At 37.6% G+C, this 27,420-nt stretch overlaps 1 pseudogene; it reads left to right on the top strand.

Annotated features, from left to right (window-relative positions):
* Positions 1-8,697: 8,697 nt before the first annotated feature.
* Positions 8,698-15,644, top strand: LOC105714571 (chromatin accessibility complex protein 1-like; annotated as a pseudogene).
* The last annotated feature ends 11,776 nt before the right edge of the window (positions 15,645-27,420 follow it).

The following is a 27,420-nucleotide window of genomic DNA, read 5'->3' on the forward strand; positions in this document are numbered from 1 at the left end:
GAGGAATGACATTATATAATGGCAAAAGGATCAATGCAACAAGAAGAGCTAACGATTCTATAGATCAACGAGATAGAAAATTAACAAGGATATTCAGAACTTGAACTCAGACCCGGAACAAGTAAACTTAATAAATATTTATAGTACTCTCCACTTCAAATACACAAAACATACATTACCACCTCACACCTATTCCAAAGGTGACTATATAATTGGAAGTAAATCACTCCTCAGTAATCGCATAGCATTTCATAGGTTTAAATTAAATATTGGTTGGCTGTTTGTTTGTTATCTTCTTCCCTTACTCCTTCCTGATTACATCATTAAGTATAATTATCAGTATAAAAGAGGTTTTCAATACCCATTACTAAATTGCATTCTAGCCTGGGCAAGAAAGCAATACTCCCATTCTCTCTCCCTCTTTCTTTTCCTTCTCCCTCCTCCCCATTCTCTCTCTCTCTTTCTCTTCCTTTTTTCTCCTTCCTATTCTCTCTCTCTCTAAAAAAAAAAAAAAAAAAAAAAAAAAAAAAAAAAACTTACCTGTGAGAAAGTTATCTGTTTTTCTCCCTTCATTCTATTGCAATCTTACCACTTCAGCAGAAAGTTAAAAAAAAAAAAAAAAAAAAAAGATATATAATATCTTAATTATTAAGATATTAAGATAATAATAATATGAAAATATTTAGATTAACATATTATTAAGATAATAATAATATGAAAATAGTTACATAGATTAACATCATATCGATTATGCATTTTGCGTAACAAAATTTTAAGTCATTAACTCAATAAGATAAAATCTGTGACCCTACAATGCATAGCTAAAGCTAGGCTTTTGTAAGATTTTTTTAAAATAATAATTAAAAAGTTTAAAATGGGAAAATAATTATGGCTTTCATTTTTTATTTTTGAGGGCTTTGATTATATTATTTTTAATTCATTTTATCCCTATAGATAGCTATTCTATACCAGAAATATTTATTAGAACATACAATGTTTCAGTTCATTCATTCAAAAAATATATTAAGAGACCACTATATTTCAAATACTGTACTTGATATGGTGGATAAAATGGTAAACACAACAGATGCCTTTCTTATGAAGTTCCCAGAATTTAAGTAAGTAAATAATGAAGATCATGTGATGAGAGAAATAAGAAATGGGAGAGGTAGGCAAATCATTAAGGCAATATGATGGCAGCAATAAAAAATCTATACTTCTCATTGTATCTTGGAGCTCAGGACAGAAAAGGGTCATCAAAGGCTGACGCCTAAACTGAATCACGTAAGGGTTAGCTAGGTGCAGGGTTGGAATTAACAGAGGAGAACACTTCATGAAAATACAATGACTTTAGCAAAAGCATGTGTGAGGTCCAGAAATTACAAGGAACTCAATGCTTCTAGAAAGGGAGGTATCAAGAAAATAGCCACAGAAACACACAAGACAATAACAAAAGCTATGTATTTAGCCTATAGGAAAAGAGCACCATTTTGAGGGTTAGATCTTAAGATCTGCATTTTCAGTGGAACATTTTTGAGGGTGTTTGAAAATGTATTGAAAGGCAAACACACTGAATGAAGGGAGCCCAGTAGAAGGCTGTATTCCTGGTGTGGGTAATAAGAGTAAGGATTAAGGGAGTAATAGTACAAATAGGAAGAAAAAATTGGTTTTATGAAATATTTAAGATGAAACTTAGTAGAACTTGTGAGTGGAGTTTTATGTAATGAAGGTAAAGGACATGGAAAAAACAAAGCCAACTTCCAGGGTACTAGGCTGAGTACCCAGGAGAAGATTGGTTTTACCAAGGGATGGAGAAAACACTAGAAAGCAGATATGCAGGCGAAGTGAAGCATTCACCTTTAGACATGTTGGGTTTACAGGATCAATGGGCTGCATCCCTCGCCTTTTGTGTTAGCAGTTAACACTGATTCTAAAATTCAGGGAAGAGGCCTCATGTGGAAGTTAAATTTGAGACTCGTCACACTATAGTGTTTCTCATGACAGTTATCATTTCTTGAAAAAGTTACTTAAAGCAAAAAAAAAAAAAATTACAAGCAAGAAAAGTGAAAAAAGAAGACACATGCCTACCTTTAAAATTGAGCTTTGATTTACTATTGATAAATATATACTCATTTTCCACTTTCTTAAATTGAGACCAAGGCCATTATCTTGAGCATAGACTTACTGAATCATTTCTCTTTTTGGTTTCTTTAAAGTGAAATGAGAACTTAAGAATATTTGTGAAGCAATCAGAATGCTAAATCCTAGAAATGTACAATTTTAAGGATTTTTCTTAACTATTTTACGATGGACTTCCTCACACATAATGGAGTAAATATTTTGATCTCTTTGTATTACTGATCCTTTACAGAACGTTTCACATACTTTTCAACCATTCGCTGTTTACAGGTTATCACTATACACACCAACTAAAGAATTCTGTCTAGCCAAGATGTGTGGACAAAATAAATGAAGATATGGAACGAGTATTTAGTGAAAGTGGCTGGGATATTGTTTTTTATTTTTTTAATTTTATTGTGATAAGAACACTTAATATGAGATACCCTCTTAGTATTTTAAGTACACAGCTTATTATTGTTAACTATAGGTGCAGTGTTGTACAGATGATCTCTAATTCATCATGCCTAACTGAGATTTTTTACCTATTCAGCAACAACTCCTCATTCTCCCTACTATCCAGCCTCTGAGAGCCATCACCCTACTCCCTGCTTCTACAAGTTTGACTATTTTAGACATCTCATGTAAGTGAATCATTCAGTGTTTGCCCTTCTGTGACTGGATTACTGGACTTAATATCCTTAACATTCATCACTTTGTTGCTTTAGAGTGAGGGAATACATAGCTCGATAAGTGAATTTCAGGGGCATAAATCCATTACTATAGTCCCTTTGCCCTAAAATATGTTTCTTGGTAGGAAGCAACATTGCAAGAGATTCCACGGTAATAAATTTTGCAAGTTAATTAGTAGTAGCAGTACCAGATGAAGTACTGAGTATAGAAAAGGCAAATCCACATCCAGAATGTGTCTACTCTGTAAGAACAAAGCACTTCCTCTCTCTGATGAGCCTTTCCAACATGACCATGTCATTAATTATTTTCCATCAGAAAATTTTCAGTTGCTACTACTGGCAAATTGACAAATCAGCAATGGCCCTAGCTGGTTTAGTCTTAGCAATGAGAAGAATTCGCTGTTGACCTCAGACATAACTTCAATCCCTGCTGTCGCCAAAGCCATTTTGCATGTGGACTTGCAAAGAAAACAACAGTGTGGCTGGGCAAAGAGCTTACCCGACTTCCACAGGATGGGCCATCTTGTTCATGATTAAGAGTCTCTTCCAAGATGATTGTCCCTCTGATGGACATCAGTGAAGGACATAAGTGTCTTCACCCTATATGCACATCCATATACTTGTCTCACATCTCCCTACCACAAATGTTCAGTTCTATTCTTTCCAGCCCTTGGCAGCTAACCAACCCATTAGTCATTGTCCATATGTTTCTGGATTTAGGCAATTTCTCACTTCATATAAAGTTGAAAAACATGATATGCCATCTAATATAATTTACCAGTGTCTTTCATGGCCACTCCAGGGTGAGGTTTTGTGTAGCAGCCATCCACTTCCAGCTGGTGCTCATACAACATGCATAACCATTCCTAAACCAAGCCTGTCCTTCCCCCAACTTCCCAAAGTAACGGAGAATAGGGGACACAAGAGGCCACAATGTGTGTTAAAGGAGAGGTAGCAAGGCTGTAGGAAAAGGTACAATGGAAATCTGAGCTATCATCTTATGCAATTTGTGTCCTCTAGACCTGCTAAGGCCAAGATCTGTATATTCTATTTCTATTTTACAATGATGTATTGATGATCATGTCAAATTTAATGATAAAATGGATCACACATGCCCATTTCTTCAGGATGGCAAGATCAGGTTGCAGTTATGTGGTATCCTCTGAACAGAAGTTCAAGTATATACCCGGGCCAAGTGGCAAGTTAGATGCTACTTATTTTTTTGAGACAGAGTCTCACTCTATTACCCAGGCTGGAGTGCAGTGGTGCAATCTCGGCTCACTGCAACCTCCACCTCCCAGGTTTAAGTTATTTTCCTGACTCAGTCTCTGAAGTAGCTGGGATTACAGACACATGCCACCACGCCCAGCTAATTTTTGTATGTTTAGTAGAGGCGGGGTTTCACTATGTTGGCCAGGCTAGTCTCAAACTCCTGACCTTGGGATCCACCCACCTTGGCCTCTCAAAGTGCTGGGATTACATCCATAAGCCACCGTGGCCGGCCCCAGATGCTACTGAAAAATAATCGAAATGAAATGAAAAAGAATTGCCAGCAGAGGGGGGCAAGGTCTGACCTCAAGCACTGGGCATCTGTCTTGTGACTTTCTTCACGGAGCTTGCCACAGGCTCTCCATTAGCATCTCTGTCTGCCCCAGCTGTTTCCAATACCATTGTGTTTACTGAACCTCAAGACTCAAGTCTCAGCTTGTCCTGCAGCCTGAACCTGCTGCTACATTTTATTTCTCTGGGTTCATCTATCTGCCCTACAGATTATTCCTAATAAATGTGTCAGAGCAGCATGCCCGAATGTGGTACATATTGCCTGCGTAATCCAAAGAAGCCTACCAAGCATTGTGATGCGTGGTATAAGGTACTAGCCTCAGATTATTGGGCACTTAAAAAACTTCACCTGTGAGGCAGACCTCTAACTTCTGAGGGATTTATCTTCCACTGCAGTCACACATGTTTTTACTAATGCATCTGAGAAACTTGTTATTTTTTGCTCACCAGGTACAATTAGCATGGTTTCTTCAATATATGTATTAACTGAATGTGCTATAGAGACCATCACATCCAGAACAATCTTTGTACCTCTTTCAATAAAGTGGTATCGAGCTCTTACTCTCAACCTAGAGACAATCAGAGATGTTGGAGTGGGAAAGAATTGGCTTTGTCTTGGGAAGCAACTGTCCCGTATGTAATCAGGTTTTTTTCAGTTTTCATTTTTCTCCCTCAGATAAGAGATTATTCCCTAAGAGAATTAAAAGATTTGTTTCTGCTTGCACAGAAATTTGGGAGAATTTGAAGTTTAAACCTCTCAGCTTTATCTAAGTCTAAATAAATGTCTTTAATTTGTGTGTCACAATTTCAGTCCTTGACCACCAATACCATTACCTTAGAGATGTGTAGTAGAGCATTTAATTGGCACTGGAAACTCCGTTTACTTAAAAAGAAAATTCAGGTTTCCCACAAGTTATAAATTTCTCTCTATTACAGGAGAGGAGGGACTCATTCGAAACTTCAGGGACTCTTTCTACTTCTCCCGTGCATATCCCTAATTGCATGCTCACAGGTTTTAATTTCTCATATTCCCTGTGTTTGTTCTCTAGGACCAGAATAAGCAGCTGAATAGCTCCAGTATCTAAAATCACTACTATTTTCATAACAACAAAGTGCAACCTGATTTCCCTCAAGTCCCTCTTCATCCTATGCTATAATCAGTGAAAATGAATGCTGGTAATCATGACGCCTTCATCTGCCAGAATTTTCCCATGTCTCATCCCCTCTTTTTGTAAGGAGTATATCTCTAGCAACATAATTCTTCTGAATCCTACTGTGAGGTCCTGTTTTGTAGGGCCACTTGCAATACCAATTGCTCTGTGTCTGGGTCCCCACAGAAAACAAAAACAGATGGCATATTCAAACAGTCCGATCCAAGAATATTTTACTTACAATATATGTGTAAGTGAGGGAAACCATAAAAGTCGGTGGAATAATTCAAGGTTACTAGCAGCAGAGCTGTTGACATCCTTAGGCTGAAGAAGCAGTTCAGTCCCTGAATACAGGAGAGGGTCAGTTAGAGATGGTCACCTAGAGAGATACAGTGACCTTTGGTGAAAGCATTCAGATCACCTGAGCTCACCTATCAGGAAGGAAGCCAGAGGGGGAACTATTCTGACCTCACTCTGCTTTCTCCTTTCTGCAGGCTCCTTGTTGGTATAGGTCAACTGAAAGGCAGAGTGGAGGAAGCCTGTTGATGTAGTTTATACAGATCAGCCACCTAAAGCAAAAAGCAGGGTGGAGAAGGGGAGAGAATGAATTCGAAGAGGAGGTACAAATATACCAGTACACATAGGCCATACTTTCTTAAGCTTAATCAAGATTCAGATGACTGTTAGAATAAGAGATGAACTGCTAAGCAGAGACACTGAGAGTTGAGTTGCATAGAAACATAGGAGGGAGACGAAGTTGCTTTCATTGGCAATGATTAGTGGGCCGGTGGCTTGGTAGATGGTTTGTTTTAAGGCCAGAGAAGAAGAGTGTGCTATCTGTCCACTTGGGTTCCAATCCCCTGATTAACACTTTAGAGAGATAGGAAGATAATGGAGGAGTTGATTTGCTGGAATTTCTGTAAGAGAGAATGGCACAATTTGTGCCATTTTAGATACTTGCTACCCCCTACTGCTCTGCCCCAAATTTGCTTGGATAATGATAAGACTATATTACGGGAAACATTAGAAAGTAACTAGATGTTCTCACATATGGCACTTGCATCAGGAAATGGCAAAGGTTCTGCCATAGAATAGTTTCAGAAGTGTCTGACATCGATGGGGGAAGAGAACTGAAGAATCTTGGAGGAAACCTTTGGGAACATATGTGAGAACACTTCAGAGACACACGGATGTGTGAAAATAAATTTTGGAAGGGCTAATGTACTGTATTTTGCAGAAGGTGTCAAAAGCCAGTAAATTTTTAAATATTATTTTTTAAATGACACGTTTTGAAAACACAGACCGTGAAGACCTGGGGGAATACAGTTTGTACTGCTGAGATCAGTTTTTAGAGAATTGGTTACCTTTCCTACTTGACCAGACTAGACATTTCTCTGACCTTCTGAATTCATTTTCTATTATGTAACTTTGTTGATAGAAATGAGGTAGCCCGAAAGGCCAGGAATCTGCCATTGTTTCCAACACAGACCGATAAGAAGCATAAAAAATTTACTCTCTAGTAATTTTTTACTGGAATATGGCAAAGACAATTTATTAAAAAATTTTAATAGAGCAATTATCTTTAAGAGTTTCTAAAATATCCAACCCAAACCAAACACTATTAAAGACAGAATAGTCTAAATTTAGAAAGAAATATTACATTTCTAACAATAATTGTTAACACAAAGAAAGAATAAGCAAATGTGCCATTACTCACCAGATAATGATTTCTCAGTCAACAATAGGTCACATATAACATTGTGATTCCATAAAATTATAATGGAACTGAAAAATTCCTATAACCTAGTAAGGTTGTAACCGTAATATTGTAACATGATGCATTACTCATGTGTCTATGGTAATGCTGATATAAACAACCTACTATGCTACTAGTTTTATGAAAGTACAATTATGTATAGTTCATCATACTTAATAATGATAATATACAACTATGTTACTGATTTATGTACTTACTACGCTGTACTTTTTATTATTTTAGCATTTACTCCTTCTATTTTTTTTTTAAGTTAACTGTAAGATAGTTTCTAGCAAGTCTTTCAAGAAATATTCCAGAAGAAACCATTGTTGTCACAGGAGATGACAGTTCCGTGTATGTTATTGTCCCTAAAGACCTTCCAGCAGGACAAGATGAAGAGACTGAAGAGAGTGATACTGATGATTCTCACTCTAGTGTAGGCCTAGGTTAATGTGTGTGTTTGGGTCTTTGTTTTGTTAAACTTTTAACAATAAAAACAACAACAACAAAACGTTTAAAAAGCTAAAAAGTAAAAATAATTTTAAAAATAGATAAAAGCTTATAGAAGAATATTTTAAAAAGAAAATATTTTTGAAAAGCTGTACAAGGCGTTTGTGTTTTAAGCCCAGTGTTTTTACAAAGTCAAAAAGTTTCAGCCGGGCACTGTGGCCCCACTGATCACACCTGTACTCCCAGAACTTTGGGAGGCCAAGGCAGTGGGATCACCAGGTCAAGAGATTGAGACCATCCTGGCCAACATGGTGAAACTGCATCTCTCCTAAAAATACAAAAATTAGCTGCGTGTGGTGGCACGTGCCTGTAGTCCTAGCTACTTGGAAGGCTGAGGCAGGATAATCGCTTGAACCCGAGAGGCGGAGGTTGCAGTGAGCCGAGATCACGCCACTGCACTCCAGCCTGGAGACAGAGTGAGACTCTGTCTCACACACACACACACACACACACACACACACACACACACATAAAATCAAGATTAAAAGTTTAAAAAGTAAAAAAGAAACAATATATTAAGATGAATTTATTTATCATTCAAGAAAAAAAATTTTTTAGAAATTTAGTGAGCCTAAATCTAGTGTTTATAAAGTCTATGATCATATGTAATCATATCCTAGACTTTTATATTCACTCATCCAGTGAATGTAAACTGACTCACCCAGAGACCCTCCATTTCTGCAAGCTCCATTGTGGGAAGTGCCCCTATACACCATTTTTATCTTTTACATCATATTTTTACTGTGCCTTTTCTATGTTTAGATATGTTTAGATATACAAATACCATTGTGTTACAATTGCCTACAGTATTCAGTGTAGTAATATGCTGTACAGGCCCGGCACACACTGGCTGGCCAGTCAGCCACTTCCCTGCACCACCGCAGGCTGCTGCCCCATTGGGGGTGAGAAGATGGCAGAGGTGGTCCTGGGCACAGAAAGGCGTGGGAAGCAGCGGCTCCTCTGGCTGCCCCTGTCCTATATCCGTGTCATCTTGAAAAGCTCCCCTGAGATGTCCAGCGTCAACCAGGAGGCACCGGTGCTCACGGCCAAGGAGGAACTCTGTTCAATATCTAGCCCCCTATTCGTAGAGACATGGCAGTTGGAAGGAAGAGAAAACATTGACTTTCAGTGATTCCTTGCAGAGGAATCAGAAACTTTTCAGTTTCTTGCAGATATATTGCAAAAGAAGATTTCAGCTAGTAAATACCCGAAAATGCTTAAAGCGGAAAAGAGGGAAGAAGATGAGAAGAATGACAATGATAATGAAAGTGACCATGCAAAGCTGAACCCTAAACCAAAAAAGTGCTTTAAAAACTAACCTGGCAAAGGAGGACTGCCCTGGACCCGCTCCACTGCCTCCGAGTAAATACAACTTTGCGCACCTTCACTGTCTTTACTTCTTCACAGACTTCCAGTGCGTGGCATTCTTTCCAGGCCAAGATTGAGCTCCTCCTGCATCTACGCCACAAGCAGCCAGAGGGAAAGTGACCCAGACAGCAGCCCCTCCTTGACAGGTCCGCTTTGCAGCTCAGGCACCAAGAAAGCAGCAGATACCTATAGCCATTGCTGGCTGATCTGCTGTAGCTCCAAACTGCAAGGACCATTTTCTTTTCTTTTCTTTTCTTTTTTTTTTTTTTTTTGAGACAGTCTTGCTCTGTTGCTCAGGCTGGAGTGCAGTGGCATGATTTGGGCTCACTGCAACCTCCGCCTCCCGGGTTCAACCTATTCTCCTGCCTCAGCCTCCCGAGTAGCTGGGATTACAGGCACCGGCCACCTCACCCATCTAAGTTTTGTATTTTTAGTAGAGATAGGCTGCCCCCGTGTTGGCCAGGCAGGTCTCGAACTCCTGATCCAGGTGGTGATCCACCCTCCTCGGCCTCCTAATGTGTTGAGATTACAGGCATGAGCCACCATACCAGGCCGTGAGGACAATTTTAACTTTTTAATTTACAGTAGATTTTGAAGAGCTTCTACGTATTAGTTATATACTTTCATATATGTATATTTTGGAATCAGTTCTTACAAAGAGCTTGATTCAGTTTTAGCTAAATAAATAGTTTATAAGCAGTATGAATTTTTGTCTTTTAAGGAAAGTTGACTATTTGTTCAAATACTATTTTCTACTATGAAGGAATATACTTTTCTATTAAGAATATGTACATCTTTTTACAGTAATATGCTTTATAGAACTAGTGTTAAAGCCCTCAATGGCTCTAAGGCCTTGCTTACTGCCTGCAAATTTTGTGAAATTTAAATAATAATCATGCTGACACTCCCATTGAAAAATTCCAAGTCGAATTATCAAATCAAATACAAAAGCAAGTCTTACCTCTTGTATAAGCATGTTGTTCTAAAACACACACACACACACACACACACTCACATTTTGAAACTTTATATTGAAGATCTCTCTCTTACTGTCCTTTGCTTTAAATCCCTGGTACTTGTTTTTACTGTCTGTAAGAGAAAACTGGTCCTGCGAAGTGGCTCATGTCCATAATCCCAACACCTTGGGAGTCCGACATGGGTGGATAACCTGAGGTTGGGAGTTCAAGACCAGCCTGACCAACATGGTGAAACACCATCTCTACTAAAAATACAAAAAATTAGCCAGGCATGGTGGCAGGAACATGTAATCTCAGCTACTCAGGAGGCTGCAGCAAGAGAATCACTTGAACCCAGAAGCCAGAGGTGGTAGTGAGCCAAGATCGCACCAATGCACTCTAGCCTGGGCAACAACAGCAAAACTCCTTCTCAAAAAACAAACAAACAAAAACTATTATAAGCACCCCGCTTAGGGTAGATGTTTAGCTCCTTGATCTCTCTTTTTCTTTTTAAAGAAAAGGTTTATAATTTACATTCAGTAAAATCACCCTTTTTAGTGTCTAGTCTGTGAACTTTGACAAATGTATGATTTTGTAACCAATTGATAGGCAGGACAGATCCATCACCAAAAACATTCCTCTCTGCCCCCTTGTATTCAGTCTCCTCTGGCCCCTGGCAACCACTGATGTTTTCTGTTCCTCTTGTTTACTAACATTTATAAGAAAATATTTTATTTTATGTTTCCTTTTCTAAAAAGGATAATTTGGTTACTAAGTCTGTGAAGTTTTATGCAAACAGGAGAAATTGCAGCTCCAATTGTCTTAACAGTAACATAAATGTATTGACTGATATAACTAGAATTCCAGAGTTATAGCAGAATTTGGCTGATCCAGTTCACTACAATCACTGATTTTTTAAAAATACATTTTAGTCTAAGGTTAAGATTAATTCCTCTTACAGTTGTAGAAACTGGTGTTTACACCACTTGTAGAGAGAGTGCTTTGGCTACAGTATTCTAAGTGCATTTCCTGAGGTTTATCTAGCTGGCTTGCCTAGTTCACGTGGCCACTGTTAACCCAATACTTACATCAGGGGAAAAGAAATGCAGTGTTATGTGGGACCTACCACTACAGCTGGGAGTTAGTGAGATGTGTCGGCGTTGTTTCAAAATGACGGGGAATGAGAAAGGGATGCTAAAGAGAAAAACAAGAATGTTCCTTAGAGCAGATAAATATGGGGGACGGGGATAAGGCTAATTCTAATAAAGAAGAAATTCTGTGACTCATGCAGAAACACATTTACTTTAGATAGAAACAACTTTAAATGGATTTGATCACTTATATATCTTTTGCTGTGAATATAGCTTTCGTAAACTACTTATTTTTAAAATGGAGGTTTGATATTCAAGGTTGTATTACTAGGACAGAACCCTCTCCTTTATACAGACTTTCAGTGTAACTTTGCTATGCAGGTTGAATGTAGTATTCACTGCAAATTATATCTAAGTGATCAAATCGACTTATAAGGCCTGTCAGTCTCAATTCAAAGGTGTTCCTTGCACATTATATAAACTCTGTGGACCCACATGGAATAGCATCATTTGCTACCCCACATACAACCTAGAAGAATTTCAAGGTCATAAAAGTAGTTTGAGGTCCAAATAAATCCTAAACTATACTGAATGTCTTCTTTTTTCCAACAGTTTTATATCTTCATAAATATTTCTGTGTCTGTTAATGAGTTTCATAATAGAAATTTTATCCCACAAATATCATTGTTCAGCACTCTCCTTCTGGCAACAATAATAAGGTTTTTTTGTGCAACGATGCTAAAATATATCATGGTTAGATAGCTATTTTTTAAAAAATCAGAGTGAACAAAATTTTATGTGATCACAAAATGACCACAAAGTTTGTTTTGTTGTCCTGTTGTTTTCTGTTTGTCTATTATTTTTCAGAACTTAAACAGCAGTGTACTGACTGGTATGCTGGTAATAAAACAGTGTTGTACTTTATATCACCTATGAGGAATGTGTTAAAATTGCAACCAAGAGATATTTTTCAGATGGTAACATTAAAGCAAAAATTCTACTTAGAGTACATTGTACTGCATGCAAGGCTCAAAGCTACTTACAGAAACAAAGAAACCTGAAATTAAGTCTCACCAACCCCCCAACATTTTGAAAAATTCATTATAAATTTATATAATCTTACCAATCATTATTAATTTTAGAACAATGCCCCTGTCTGACTATGCACACAAGTCTAGTTCAGGTGCACTGTAAACATTACTTTCCACTGGAATGCATTACAGAGCTTATTTTTAGTGTCAAGAAGTCCTGGTACCATTAGTGGTGAGATAATTTATAGATATAAATAATATTATGTTTTGATCCTGCTCTTAAAAAGAATTTTAAAGAATGAGAACTATTTCCTTCTCACACTCAACCCTTTTGAAATGTTTTGCTGGACTTTGAGTCCTAGAGGAAGAAGGATTACCTTTTTCTAAGATCAGATATAATAAACTTTGAATTAAATTGTCATAAATGGAAGGGTGTGGTTCTGAGGTTAAGAGAATGTTAAGGCTAAAAGAGCTTCAACTTCTGAAAAATGTTTTTGAGGTCAAGAGTAGAGATGGGTGTTTTGTTCATTTTGGTTTTGACCTTTTATTTTCCCTTAAGAGTAGTGGGGGATGTGGTTCTTCACAAGACATGGAGAAATATGGACTTGAGAGCCACTGGAACCTATGATGGGGTGGCATGTGGATACTTGGAGAGATGGAGAATACTAACAGCCATGGTACTGTTAGGATTCTGCTCATGTTTCTCATGGAAGGATTGAGCTGCTCACGTCTGAATGATCATACGGCTCAGAAAATGAGCGTCTTGTCAACAACTTGATGCACTGCAGAATGTAGTTCTTCCTCTCATATTCTGGGCATTACAAAGTTCTCTCGTTTGTCATGTGACCCTAGGAAGGGGAATGATCTCTCAAAAACATGATCAAATTGAATTTCTCTCCATTCTGGGAATGTGAGGGCACAGAGTCAGATTTAACTTCATTTAGTAAAATAAGGGTACTGTGACCTTACTTACAATTGAGGGTGGAAATCATATATTCTATTTATTATACTTTTGATCGGTATTACACTCCAACTGACATCAATAATTAAAATTCCCCTTCATTTGGCATATTTCAAAATACTAAAATAATTTCCTTATTTAAATTCCAAATAGTGAAGAGAGAGAAAAAGAAAAACATTACTCATCTAAAATGCTTCTATACAAACCCAAAGCCTTCTTTAAGGTAGAAACTAATGAGAGGAAAAAAAATGTTATTATATTACAATGAAAACAATACTGAACTCAAGCAAAGGCCACCTTTAGAATACCCAGCTTCTGTCTGGGTGCAGTGGCTCATGCCTATAATCTCAGCACTTTGAGAGGCCAAGATGGGTGGATTACCTAAGGCCAGGAGTTCAAGACCAGCCTGGTCAACATGGTGAAACCCCATCTCTACTAAAAATACAAAAATTAGCTGAGCTGGAGGCAGGTACCTATAATCCTAGCTACTTGGAGGCTGAGGTAGGAGAATCACCAGAACCCAAGAGGTAAAGGTTGTAGTGAGCTGAGATAATGCCACTGCATTCCAGCCAGCCTGGACGACAGAGCCAGACTCCGTCTCAAAAGAAAAAAATCAAAATACCTGGCTTCTAAGCAACCTCAAGTGTGAATGAAAAAGCAAATAGATAGGGAGTTAATAAAAGGCCAAATAGATAGGGATAGTACTAAAATGTCCAGCTTTCTCAAACAGCATTTTCTGCAAATGTAAACATTATTTAAAAAACAGTTATACTACCTATTTTCCAGTCATGATCCAGATGAGGCTTGAGGAGAAGCCCAAGATGAGCTGGAATAACATTTATGCAGCTCAGTTTCTCCACAGATTAGCAAGAGAATTTGGGTCTGAAGGAGCTACTCACATCACAGAGATGGGCATCCCATCTCTGGCTTTCTTTAAATGGTATTTTCCATTCACTATCTATTTACATTTGACCATTAGAAGTTTAAAGTAGCTTTTCAAATTCAGTACTTTTTAAAATCATTGTACAGGGAAGGAGTCTAAGACATAAGAACAGCAAATCTTGAAATTGTCTAAGGGAATGATGGACAAGATGATCTCCAATCTTTTATGTCTCATATTAGAGCCAAAGTTTCATTCTTCAGCTAAGTTCTGTGTTCACACAGGTGAGTATAATTATATTACATATGAGAGTAATGATAATTTGCTCCATTTATTCTTATGATATATAAAGGAAAACATAATGGATGCTGAAAATTCTGGAATAACTATCTCTGCTTAATACCTACTATGTGCCAACCACTGGATGTTTTAAAAATTCACTTCCTTTCATCTTCATGGCAACCCTCTTAGGCATAACATTGTTTTATAGAGGAACAAACTGAGTCCTTAAATTTTAAGCAACTCTGAACTAGTAGGTGATAGACAAGGCTATAAAAGTAAATTGCGTCTAACTCCTAAAACCATGTGTGATCCGCTGCTCTAGAACATAAATGCATGATAAAATCATGGTAATGAGAAAGAAGCTGTGATCCTCAGTTTCTGACTCACATGTGCCAGCTACCTCGCAGAACATCCCTCATACAAGCCTCTTCCTATTCTTTGATTCCTTGTTAAATTGTTCATCATGTATTCATTGAATTCCTCCTATTAGCAAGGCAAGGGACTGTTGGAGATACAGTGTCAAGCAAGTCAGACTGTGGTCCCTGTTTTTAAGAAATTCTTATTTAATATTTTTTACATTATAACTACAGACACCAACAAGGAATTAATTTATAAACTAACAAAATAGATACAGACTGTGATAAGAAACAAGAAGAATTAAACAGATACATGATGACAAAAAGGGCAGGAGAATTTCTGTTTAAAGAATGGTTATCAGAGAAACCAACTGGAAGCTGTTGTCTTTTCTAGGAACAGAAGGTAAAAAAACACATCTTTTAATACACTTACCTTCAACACAAAACACACTCCAAGTAAACTCATAAACGTTCCAAGATAACTCCAATATGATCCATACAGCAAAATATTACGCTGTTAGTCTCTGACCACATAGCTGGAGAATTCCTTTAAAACTCCTTACTGGGGAATAAAATGTCAGCGTACACTCACTTAAAAGTAGTGCAGCAAAGAATATAGCATAGATTTAATCTGATTTGTATATGAAATTCTCTAGATCACTAAGAGTGGGAGATTGATTAAAACTAATATTATTATTGGCTATTGTTTTTATAATGAGGTTTAGAACTTAAAACATTTAAGGGTGACCTGTAACTTTCTGGAGCACATTGTAGAGAACTCTGAAGCCGTGTGTGAGTTCAGCAGGAACAGTGCCAGGGTATGTGCAATGCACCTAATAATGGACAGCAGCGGGAGTCGGGGAAGCCTGGTAGCGAAATACCACCTATTTGCCGTTTCTCCTCTAAGACATAAAAGTTACTCAGAAAGATGAAAGAAATTGGAGATTAGTAACCAAGTATCTTAAGCCAAACTCTCCTAGAAGCAGAACCTGAGCCAAAGATTCAAATGCAAATAACTTATAATGTAAGCCTGGGAGAAACTAGTTAAGGAGTGACAGAAGCCAGCTAGGGAAGGAGAGTGACCCAGGAAGGATGTTACTTCAGGGGAGATCCCAGATTCAACCTGATCACTGTGGAGCACAAGCTGAAGCTTCGCTGCTTAAAACAGTCAGACCTACTGGGGACCGGGATGGTCCTCTGAAAGTCCTAAGGTCGAAAGTGGGAGGATATGGAGACTCAGACTCTTAGTGAAGGAAACGAAGGTATGGATGAAACTACAACCTGGAAATTGGAAGTGGACACATTCTTCTGTGGCCCCCTTGTCTTTAACTACATGCATAACTGGAATAGATATTATGTGTAAATGAGAAACAGGTATGCTTTTCACAAGGGGTGTAAACTAAGCCTACCTTTGATCCAGTTTCAATTGGCCTCAGTAAACAGGAACTTTGGAATTGCTTGAGCTCTCCCCAGCAGAAAACACTAAGCAATATAAAAACCCAGAAGGGCAATGAGATATTACTGTTTTGTTTAAGGAAATGGGAGAAGTGAGAATTTTGATTCCCACTAATTCCCCTTTTATTGGTCCTGTCTAGCTAGTATATTAGGTAGACAGTTCCTGAAGGTTAACAGTAGAAAAGTTAGAATTCCATATAGTGAACCCTTTGATTCATTCAGTATACCTGATATGCAAAGGCTATGTAAGAACTGCAAGGGGAAAGGGAAACTCATATGCTCCCATGTATCTGGCCAAAACCTTATTTGCCAATCTCAGTTTTGAAGAAGTCCAGCCAGAATAGTTTGCATTCCCCTCATATGGAGTATACACCTTCAGTTTTGTTACAGGAATATTTTAACTTACCAGCACAATACAATAGTGTAAAGAAGGCACTGAAAACTTTCATAAATAAGTTAAACTCCTAAACAAAAGATATTATAATTGCTTCCTCAGATGGGAAATCTCAGGAGAAACTAAGGGCTAAACAAATAGAGGCTGGCCGATGAATTCAGATTTAGCCTGGTCTGTGGCATTTCTGGGGATTTCTAAAGCCACAAGAAATCAGTTATTATTTCTCACAGGTCCTGTCCATAAACAAGAAGCTCAGTGATCATCAGGACTCTCTGGGTTTTAGCAAATCAATCTTATCTAGAAATCCTATTGGCTCCTAATCACAAAGTCACTAGAAAGACATCTAAATTGGAATTGACCTCTGAGCAGAAGCAACAATTAAAAGAGTTACAGAAAGCGGTATCACAAGTGGCCCTACTTAGCTCTGAAGACCTAAATGCTCAAATTACATTAGAAATATCTGGCCAGGCATGGTGGCTCACGTCTATAATCCCAGCACTTTGGGAGGCCGAGGTGGGTGGATCACGAGGTCAAGAGATCGAGACCATCCTGGTCAACATGGTGAAACCCCATCTTTACTAAAAATACACAAATTAGCTGGGCATGGTGTCATGCACTTGTCGTCCCAGCTGCTTGGGAGGCTGAGGCAGGAGAATTGCTTGAACCCAGGAAGCGGAGGTTGCAGTGAGCCAAGATTGCTCCATTGCACTCCAGCCTGGGTAACAAGAACGAAACTCCATCTCAAAAAAGAAAGAAATATCTGTAACCAGAATATACACAGACTGGACACTTTAGCAAATTTGGTTAAAGCTACCCAACAAAGGCTTCTCAGGTTCTAGATCTGAGAACAGCCTAAGACAGCTGTTAATTCTAGTCTCCTTGAAAGATACTTGTTGGCTTGTTATTGGATGTTAATCAAAATGTCACCCACCACAAATGGGGTCAGATAAATCTAAGGCCAGAAATACCAATTAGGACTTAGCTGATGTCACAGAAGTATTCTAACAGAGAAAGAGCTGTACAGCAAAGTCGACTCTTAAAATGGAAGTGGTATATTAAGAACAGCAAGAAGACAAGGAATGGGTGAGAAAGTTCAATGGCTATATTGTGTACGTGAATAGATTGCCTCACTGCACACAGACCTTGTGACCTCAGAGGAACTCCTTGCTTCCAATGCTGTGTAGGAAGAACCTTACACTCTCCCAACTGAGGAAAAGTGCGCTTTCTGGCCACTAGTTGGGAGTTCCCAACCTTAGAGCCATATTGCTATTTGGGAAGCAGCCACAATGTGCCCAGTGGGTGGTATAACTTTGATGAAAGAAAGGAAGGGCAAGTTCACACAGGGAAAATTGCTGAGAGCTGTTAATTAAAAGTGGAAGAGGAATTAAGCTCAGACCCTTTAAAGAGTGTTTGCATATTTATAGACTTGAGCTGTAGCCAAAGGACTTGCTATATGATGAGGCAAATGAGCTGTAGACAACTGCAAGATAAAAAACAATACTCCATATAGAGCATTCAGATATGGAATTCTCTACAGGAATTTAGAGAAAGAATTAAATTGGTTCATATAGATGTCCACCAAGAAAATACTGTTGTCAGATAAGAAAGGGATTGGAAAAAAAGGGTAGATGCCTAGTTAGCTCATGAGTTCATAAGTAAGTGGGAATGCATGTGTTCAGGACAGGTACTCATGGCCTGAGAGATGTCATGTGCCTCTCCTCTAAGACCTGACGAATAGGCTAATGAGATAAAAGCTGCCCACTGTCAATAGGAATGGAATAATCAGTACCTGCAAAGCTGATTACACTGGACTTCTACCAATAGCCCCAAGAGTATTAACAGGTTTAACTGGAATTGGCACCGATTTCACTCTAGGCTTTTCTCATACTACGTTAAAAACAACCTTAGGGAAAACAACTAAAATTTTGGAATAGCAAATTTTCTACCATTTCAGGCCACCTGGATATATTTCTTTTGAAAAATGGGAAAAAAAAATAGTATATGGACATACAACATTTTAAAATTTTCATTGGAATAGGCAATTTGAATATTTATTATTCAATATAGGCAATAGGGACATCTTGAACAAATGGTTTGGATGTTTAAAAGATTTGGTCCTCACATTGTCTATGAAATTCCGAAGTAAGGCAAGGAATCTACTGGAGAGACTTCTAGGATCAAGAGGTGGGAGTGTGTGAGGTGATGAAGAACTAGGGCTGGCTATGAATGAAATACCATTACCAGATGGTAGCAACAATGCTGTCATCCTTTATCTGTCATATTCTGCAAGATCTGCTGACAGATAGGGTAAATGGGGAAATTAACAAGGCTGCTACTATGTTCAGCCCTATAGGTGAATAGCACATTTGAGTCAGAAAGTCTACCAGGAGGCACAGTAAATGAAAACAAAGGGGAAATGATAGCAAGTGGAATAGGAACTCATAAGCAATTCACAATCCCAGAAAGGAATGCAATTATAATACTTCCACAAGAGTAACTAAAAACAAGGGAATAATATCTTACCAAATGCTCTCATGTCTGGCACTGACAAATGGCTGATTTTACCGGCAATGGGGGAGACCCTGAACTTACTTTCTCTAGAGAAGCAGAATTGAATGCTTGTTGATACATGAACTCTGCCTAACAACTCCATTGGTATAATATGGGGAAAAGATCATCCCAACTACTCAAAGTACCTGTAGTCTACTCCAACTATTATTCAGCTTATTTTGTTTAGACTATAAGAGCATGAATAACTGAATAATTAATGAAACTCCATATCTCTCAACAATGATGAGAAAGAACTGATACCATCACCCAGGAAAGACCTTTGAATTACGATGGAATTTGATATACAGTTTAGTTCTAGAAGAAGTGATTGAGGGCTAGGGTAAGTTATGGTGAAATGTTGCAGACTGTTCACCCCTACTGTTCTCTAATGGTCTAATACCATGAATAAAAAAGGACAATGTCATTGCCATGATGCAGTTAGTTAGGATTGAAGAGATAAATAAACAATATAATACACTATGACCCTTGACATCAGGCTCTGTAAAAATATGCTCTATAATATATGGGGCATGGTTATGTCCACAAACCAGACAGAATCCACAATTTACTGAACAAAAGCTTCTAAACACCACCCCAGTTGCTCTGAGTATATGCACTATATAAAACATGGTTTTTGGCTGGGCGCGGTGGCTCACACCTATAATCCCAGCACTTTGGGAGGCCGAGGTGGGTGGATCACGAGGTCAAGAGATCGAGACCATCCTGGTCAACATGGTGAAACCCCGTCTCTACTAAAAATACAAAAAATTAGCTGGGCATGGTGGCGCGTGCCTGTAATCCCAGCTACTCAGGAGGCTGAGGCAGGAGAATTGCCTGAACCCAGGAGACAGAGGTTGCGGTGAGCCGAGAAGAAGAAAACAAAAAAAAAAAACATGGTTTTTGTTAGGAATGAATGGAGACAGACACTGTCATTTCACTGATGGCTAGTGTGCCAAATATCCCTTTTATTTATCTGCCACAGCTTTATGAGTAATACAGTATGTTTAGGTCTATAGGTAGGATTAAGTACTTAATGATGACCTCCAGGATGAGAAAAAAAATTGAGAGGCAAATTCAAAAGCCCAAATGATATAAAAATTTTTATAACAGGTTTGCTAGAAAAATAATCATAAGTTCACCTTTAAAACATTCAAAATGCCTTAGTCAACATGTGCTTTTTAAAAAGTTTAAGTAAGTCCTGATGCTGAAGTTAAAAGAATGATTAAAAAAAAATAATCAAAGAATCTTGAAAGGATATGGTTACAGTTAGCATGTTTTATAGAGAAAATTCCTCCTACACACTAAATCGTTCAAATTCTGGTTGTTAAGGGGATTAGGAGCTTTATTATTTAATATAAAATAGTCCATAAAATTAAACAAGAAAAATTATAAAAAGTTCTTGATAAGTATACATCGAAGAGACTTTGACGACAAATAAGGTCAGAAGGTGGACTGGCAAGGAAAAGGTTGTAGCAAGCCTACAGAAAATTACAGCCCTTTATGGTGAATGTGCAGGAAAAAAAAAGATATCAAATCTCCTCATAAACATGCTAATGGAAAACTTCCTGGCAAACACATTAGCAGCAAGTGTCCTTAGCTTTAGAATGTTTTTAGGAGGATATACCTAGTCTGTCTAAAATTAATCGTGATAAACAAACATGAAGTATATGAATTTCATGGCTCCCTGGAAAATATAATGTAAGCCATGTAACTATTATAATATGAAAAGGAAATATTTAATGACAAAATTAAGCTTCCTCCTGGTAAATTATAGGATTATATATTTCATTTCGATGTCTGATATGTAAAAGTGAGTCCACTGCACATCCTAATGCATCAAGAAAGGAGTACACTTGGCAGTCCTGAACCTCTGCTTCTGTGTGCTATTGACATCATGGAAATTATTATTACTAAAGATAGACACTGGGTAATTTTCAAAGTGAAGAGATTGAGGATTGTAGGAGTTTCAGAAAGAGAGGGTAGGTGAAACAATGACGAGGCTATAATTTAAAAGGCAATAACTAAATATTTTCCCCAAACTAAGAAACACAAAATCCTTCAGATTTAAAAATCTACAGAGTGTTGACATGAACTGATTAAAATAAAGATACTGAAACAAAGTTTAGCCTATCATGTAAAAAGATTTTCCTAAAAGCTACTGTGAGAAAAGGCAGGTTCCCTACACAAAAACAAGACCTAGATTGATATCAGACATTTCATCTAAAACAAGAAAGAAAATAACTAAATTTAAAATACTGTGCTCAGTTAAACAGTCATTTAAGAGAGAGACATAGACATTTCCATATGTGCATGAGCTCATAAAGTTCACCACAGTATATAGTAACCTGCTACACAAAACAACTTCTAAGTTGGAGAAATAAGTCAAGAGAAATAAATAAAAGGCATCCAACTTGGAAAGGAAGAAGTTAAATTGTCCCTGTTTGTAAATGACATCTCTAATATAGAAAACCCTAAAGACTCCACCAAAAACTGTTAAAACTAACAAACAAATTTACCTAAATGGCAGGATACAAAATCTACATACAAGTATCAGTAGTATTTCTATGCACTAACAACCAGGAATCTAAAAAAGAAATCAAGAAAATAATCCCATTAATGCTAGCTATCAAACAATAAAACTAAATTAAAATACTTAGAAATATATTCAACCAAGGAGGTGAAAGACTTGTATATTGAAAACTGGAAAACATTGATGAAAGAAATTGAAGAAGGCACAAATAAATGAAACAAATATCCTGCATTCATGAATTAGATTAATTAATATTATTAAAATTCCCATATTACTCAAAACTATTTGCAGGTTCAATGCAATCCTTATCAAGATTCCAATGACATTTTTCACAGAAATAGAAAAGATAATTTAAATGGAACTACAAAAGACCCTGAATAATTGAAGCAATCTTGAGCAAAAACAACAAAGCTGGAGGCATCTGGCTACCTGACTTCAAAATACACCACAAAGCTATCAATCAAAACAGTATGATACTATATAAAAACAGACTTACAGACAAATAGGAAACAATTAAGATTCCAGAAATAAATCCACACATTATGGTAAGTCAACTTTTTACAACAATGCCAAGATCACATTATAGAGAAAGGAGTCTCTTCAATAAGTGGTGCTGGGAAAACTGGGTATCCACATGCAGAAGAATGAAATTCAACCCTTATTTCACATCGTGTATTTAACAAAAAACCTGAAAATTCATTAAAAACTTAAATGTAAGAACTGAAGCTGTAAAAATTCTAGAAGAAAACATTGGAGAAAAGCTCTAAAATAGTGAATTGGGAAACAATTTTGTAGATGCGACCTCCAAAATACAAGAAACAAAACTGAAAATAGATAAACGGAATTATACCAAACTAAAAACCTCTGCACAGCAAAAGAAATCATCAACAGGGTTACGAAAAGTTAGTAGCAAGCCTATAGTAGATTATTTCCCTTTATGGTGAATGTGCAAGAGAAAAAGGAGATCAAATCAGATCAAAGGAGACATCTGTGGAAATAGAAAACATATTTACAATATATCTAATAAAGGATTAAGATCAAAAATATATAAGAAACTCAATAGCAAGAAAAAAATCCCAATTTAAAAATGGGCACAGGGTCTGAATAGACATTTCTTGAAAGAAAATATACAAATGGCCAAAGGTATGCAAAAAATGCTCAACATCACTGATCAGAGAAATACAAATTGAAACCTCAATCAGACATCATCTCATGTCTGTTAGGATGGCCATTATCACAAAGATGAAACATAACAAGTGCTGGTGAAGATGTGGAAGAGAGAGAACATTTGTTCACTATTGGTGGGAATATGAATTAGTACAGTCATTATGTATAGCTGTCTGGTTATAATGTGTCATGGCCAAGTCTTTTTTCTGTTATATTTTCTTCAGAATCTCTTAGGCTCATGTATTTGAATGTCTGTATCTCTTGTTTGACCTGAAAAGGTTTTGGCCGGGCATGGTGGCTTCTACCTGTAATCCCAGTAATTTGGGAGGCTGAGGCAGGCAGATCACCTGAGGTCAGGAGTTTGAGACCAGACTGGCCAACATGGTGAAAACCTGTCTCTATTGAAAATACAAAAATGAGTCAGGTGTGGTGGGGCATGCCTGTAGTCTCAGCTACCAGGGAGGCTTAGGGAGGAGAATCACTTGAACCCAGGAGACAGAGGTTGGAGTGAGCTGATGTTGTGCCACTGCACTCCAGAGTAGATGACAGAGCAAGACTCTATCCACTCAAAAAAGGAAGAAAAAAAAGATTTCATCTATTATTTCATTAAATACATTTTCTAAACTTTTTGTTCTCTCTGCACCTTCTGGGACATCAGTAATTTGAATAGTTGGTCACATTTTGGTGTCCTATATGTCACAGAAGCTTTGCTTATTGTCTTTTTATTTTATTTTTTCTTATTTTTGTCTCTCTGGGTTACTTCAAAAGATCTGTCTTCAAGATCTGATTTTCTTTCTTCTCCTCGATCTAGTCTATTGTTGAAACATTCAAATATATTTTATATTTCATTCCATAAATTTTTCAGTTCCAGAATTTCTGTTTGATAAATTTTTCATTTCTATCCTGAATTGTTTTCCTGATTGGTTTGTGGGGTTTTTTTTGTTTGTTTTGTTTTTTTTTTTCCCCAGAATTCTCTTATATCTCACTGAGCTTCTTTAGTATAAAAATTTTGAATTGATTTTCCAGGATTTCATGAATTTCTTTTTGATTGAGATCTGATGCCAAGAAATTGTTGTGCTTCTTTAGAGGTGTCATATTCCCTTGCTTTTCCATATTTCTTGTGTCCTTACATTGATCTCTACACATCTAGTATAAATGTTGCTTCTTCCAATTTTTTGAATATACTTTTATATTCAAAATATACAAAATATACAAAAAATATACAAAAGTATATTCAAAACCTTCAGGGACTTTTTCCTGAAGATGTTCCTATGGTGTTGATTGAGGAGGGAACTTTGGATAGTGTCATCTCTGTATGATTTCTTTGGCTATAAACAGCATCAGTTGTATCTGTGATTTTTTGGGGGCTGGGAGACTGTCTTCAGTCCCCAGTGGTGGCAGTGGTAGATGGAAGGTGCCTGTTCTTGGGCCCTGGGGTGGCATGAGCTGGAACCAGTGTTAGCATGTCCAAGCAGGCTAACTCTTGGATCTTCCTGTGGCTTTCACAGGTACTGGGGACAGTAGCAGTGGCCACGTCAAAGGAAATCACCAACACAGTGAAGAGACAAATTACAGAATGGGAAAAATATTTACAAACACTGTATCTGATAAGTGGGTAATGTTCAAAATATGTAAGAAACTTAATAACAAGAAAACAAACAACCCGAGTTAAAAAATGGGCACAGGACCTGAACAGATATTTCTCCAAAGACATAGAAATGGCCAAATATACGCAAATACCACTGGCTATGGTATGTATGGGCCAGGGTGCTGGTGGAAGGCCCGTAGCAGCAGCTGCAATGTGACATTGGGAAGGGTGGCTTTGCTTTCTTTAGGATTAATGGTAGGTAGGCAGTTGGGGAGGGTGGGACACAGGCTTCACTTGCACTTTAGCTCACAGTAGTCTGCAGCCCTGGCAGTTGCAGGCAGTGAAATTGGTCCTCAGGATGCATGAAAATACATGGTGACCCCGCTTTTTAGAGGACTCAGATTGCTGCCTGTGGCTCCCACCTCAGCCTTGGTTGCACAGCAGGATGCAGTCCACTGTGGTCTGGGCTTTTAAAATAGTGCCATACTATTGCTGTTTAGGATTTGGGGTTTGTGGGATCCAACACGAGCTCTGGCTCTGGAGCAATGCCTTCAGGCAGTTTCTGGGAAGCTATGTTAGATTCATGGCCTGCAATTGTCCAACATCAAACAGTTCTCCTGTGGCTAGGATTGTAGGAGTCCAAGGCAAGGTGAGAATGTGGACCTCTGGGAGTCTCTCACTCACCCTTTCTCTGCACTGGGGAGCCTTCTTGGCTGCTAGTCAGTCCTGGACTATAAAGCTGTCTGGCTTCCCTCTCCTTCCTGGCTTTGGTGTTTCCTGCCACCTCTCTGTTGAATTCCATTGTTCTTTCTTAGATGATCTATTTGAAGTGTGATTATTTACTCACCATTTTGGTTCTTCTTAGTGGAGGAGGCAAACAGAAAATACCTCTAATCAGCAATCCCGAAGCCCCTTCCAGGTCCTTTTTTCTTAATTAAAAAAATAATTGCTGAAGTGTGTATCCTTTAATAGAGGGATTCTACTTGTAATTACTACACAAGATCACTCAGACATAAATGCTGGGAGATATGCGTAAAGCTGTTTATTGAAACTTTGTTTAAAATAATAAAAAATGTTTGAACAAGATAAAGATTCTTAAATAAAATGATACACACATATGACAGAACAGAGTACATATTTATGTGAATAGTTGTAAGAACACTTTGTGAGTAATATTTATGGTTTATCATTTTTGTAAATTTAAAAACACTAATATTTGTATGTATCTTTTCTTTCAAGTATTTTAACTTTTTAAAATTATAAGCAAACTAATAATCATGAATGACTCTAGGTATGATTGCAGAGAACCAAGATAAATGATTGCAGGTGATCACAGCCTCAGGTATACCTAAGACAATGTATTCACTTTCTCTTATTTTAAAAAAGTAAAATTTAAATTAAATGTAACAAAAAGTCAAAGTGATTTGATTCTCAGTGTTGAAATGTGGGTGATTCTTATCTGGAGCATTTTTCTTATTCCACTCTCACCTCTTTCTCTTTCTGTTTTCTCCCCGTCATACACACAGGGACATACACAGAATGTTTAAAATTACAATAAAAAGGTAGATCAATCTTCAAAAGAAAGAAGTTTGCATAAGTAGAGAAATAATCTGGGAACATTATTGCATAGCAGGAAAAAACGTGAATTTAAGTCCCAAAACCCACATATGGTGACTCCTTGCAATAGACAAAGTTTAATATCTATTTCACAGTTTGATATCTGACTTGAACAGTTCTCTGGAGCGTTCTGATTAAGTACAGGCAAGGCAAAGGAAGGGATGGAATACATAAAGCGTTGTAAATGTGAAGCTTTGTACTAACATAGGCATTCTAGAGGTTACAGAGAAAAACATTTAGATAGGTGAGAACTAGAGAAGAACTGAGCCACAAAAGTGGAAAAACAGTCTGGATTTAGGCTGCAGTCAAAGGCGGCAACTCGTGAATATTTGCCAAGATAGGACATCCTAACAAGACAGGATATTCTGCATGGCCCCAAGCCTCCTGGAGAACAGCAGTAATGTGGCCTTTGTAGAAGGACCTACGTGGGCCTCAGGATGCATGAAAATACAAGGTCACCTCTTTTCATGGAGGACTGGGATTGCTGCCTGTGGCTCCCACCTCAGCCTTGGTTGAGGCTTAGACCTTAGCCTGAATTTCGTATAAATCTAAAAGAACTATACTAGGTGAGTAGGGAGGCAACAGGATATGTTGCCTTCCAAAACCATTTGGCACTTAGCAAACAGGAATTTTTCTTGATGTATGAAATGAAGGGGCTGTGGGGGAGGTTGTAGGTCGCTTTATGAGGTGGGGAAGAATGAGCCTGGGATATATACAAGAATGAGAGTGTTTTAAAACGAATAAACACACAAATAAATAAATGAAACAATCTGTTGAGACTAAGTTTTTTTTCTCTGTGGGCCATCTGGTTCATATCAATTAGCACACTCTTATTTTATTTGATCTTTAACTAGGCATTCTCTCAAAGAGCTCCTAATGTAACCTTACTGTGAAACTGTTCCATATATACATTAAATAGATACCCTGCAGGACTTCAAAAAGGGCAAAAATATAGTATGTCTTAGTTGCAAGTAGAACACCAATCAATGATGTTGTACTCTGTGTATATACACATACAAAATACACAAATATAATATGTACACACACGTACATATGTGTTCATCTACGTCACTCTAATCTAACTTGTTATTTTGTAGGTAGAATACACACCAAAGCAGACAAATAAATGTATTCTATCTATGTCTTAAAAATATGCTCACTGACTTAGCCCTAAAATTTAAGAGATTAACATACTTTAGGTCAAATTTCAAAGACATTTCCTATAGCACAGGTAAAATAATCTGTCTTGGTTATTTTTTGATACTCTTTACCTAAAGTAATGAAATTACACCTAACAAATGTGTGTGTGTGTGTTTCTGAGATAGGGTCTTTCTGCACCTCCCAGGCTAAAAGGATCTTCCTGCCTCAGCCTCCTGAGTAACTGGGACCACAGGTGTGGACCACCAC

The sequence above is a fragment of the Aotus nancymaae genome, unplaced genomic scaffold (assembly GCF_030222135.1).
Source record: "Aotus nancymaae isolate 86718 unplaced genomic scaffold, 86718_ANA_hifiasm-v0.15.2.pri h1tg000033l, whole genome shotgun sequence".
Classification (NCBI taxonomy): Eukaryota; Metazoa; Chordata; class Mammalia; order Primates; family Aotidae; genus Aotus; species Aotus nancymaae.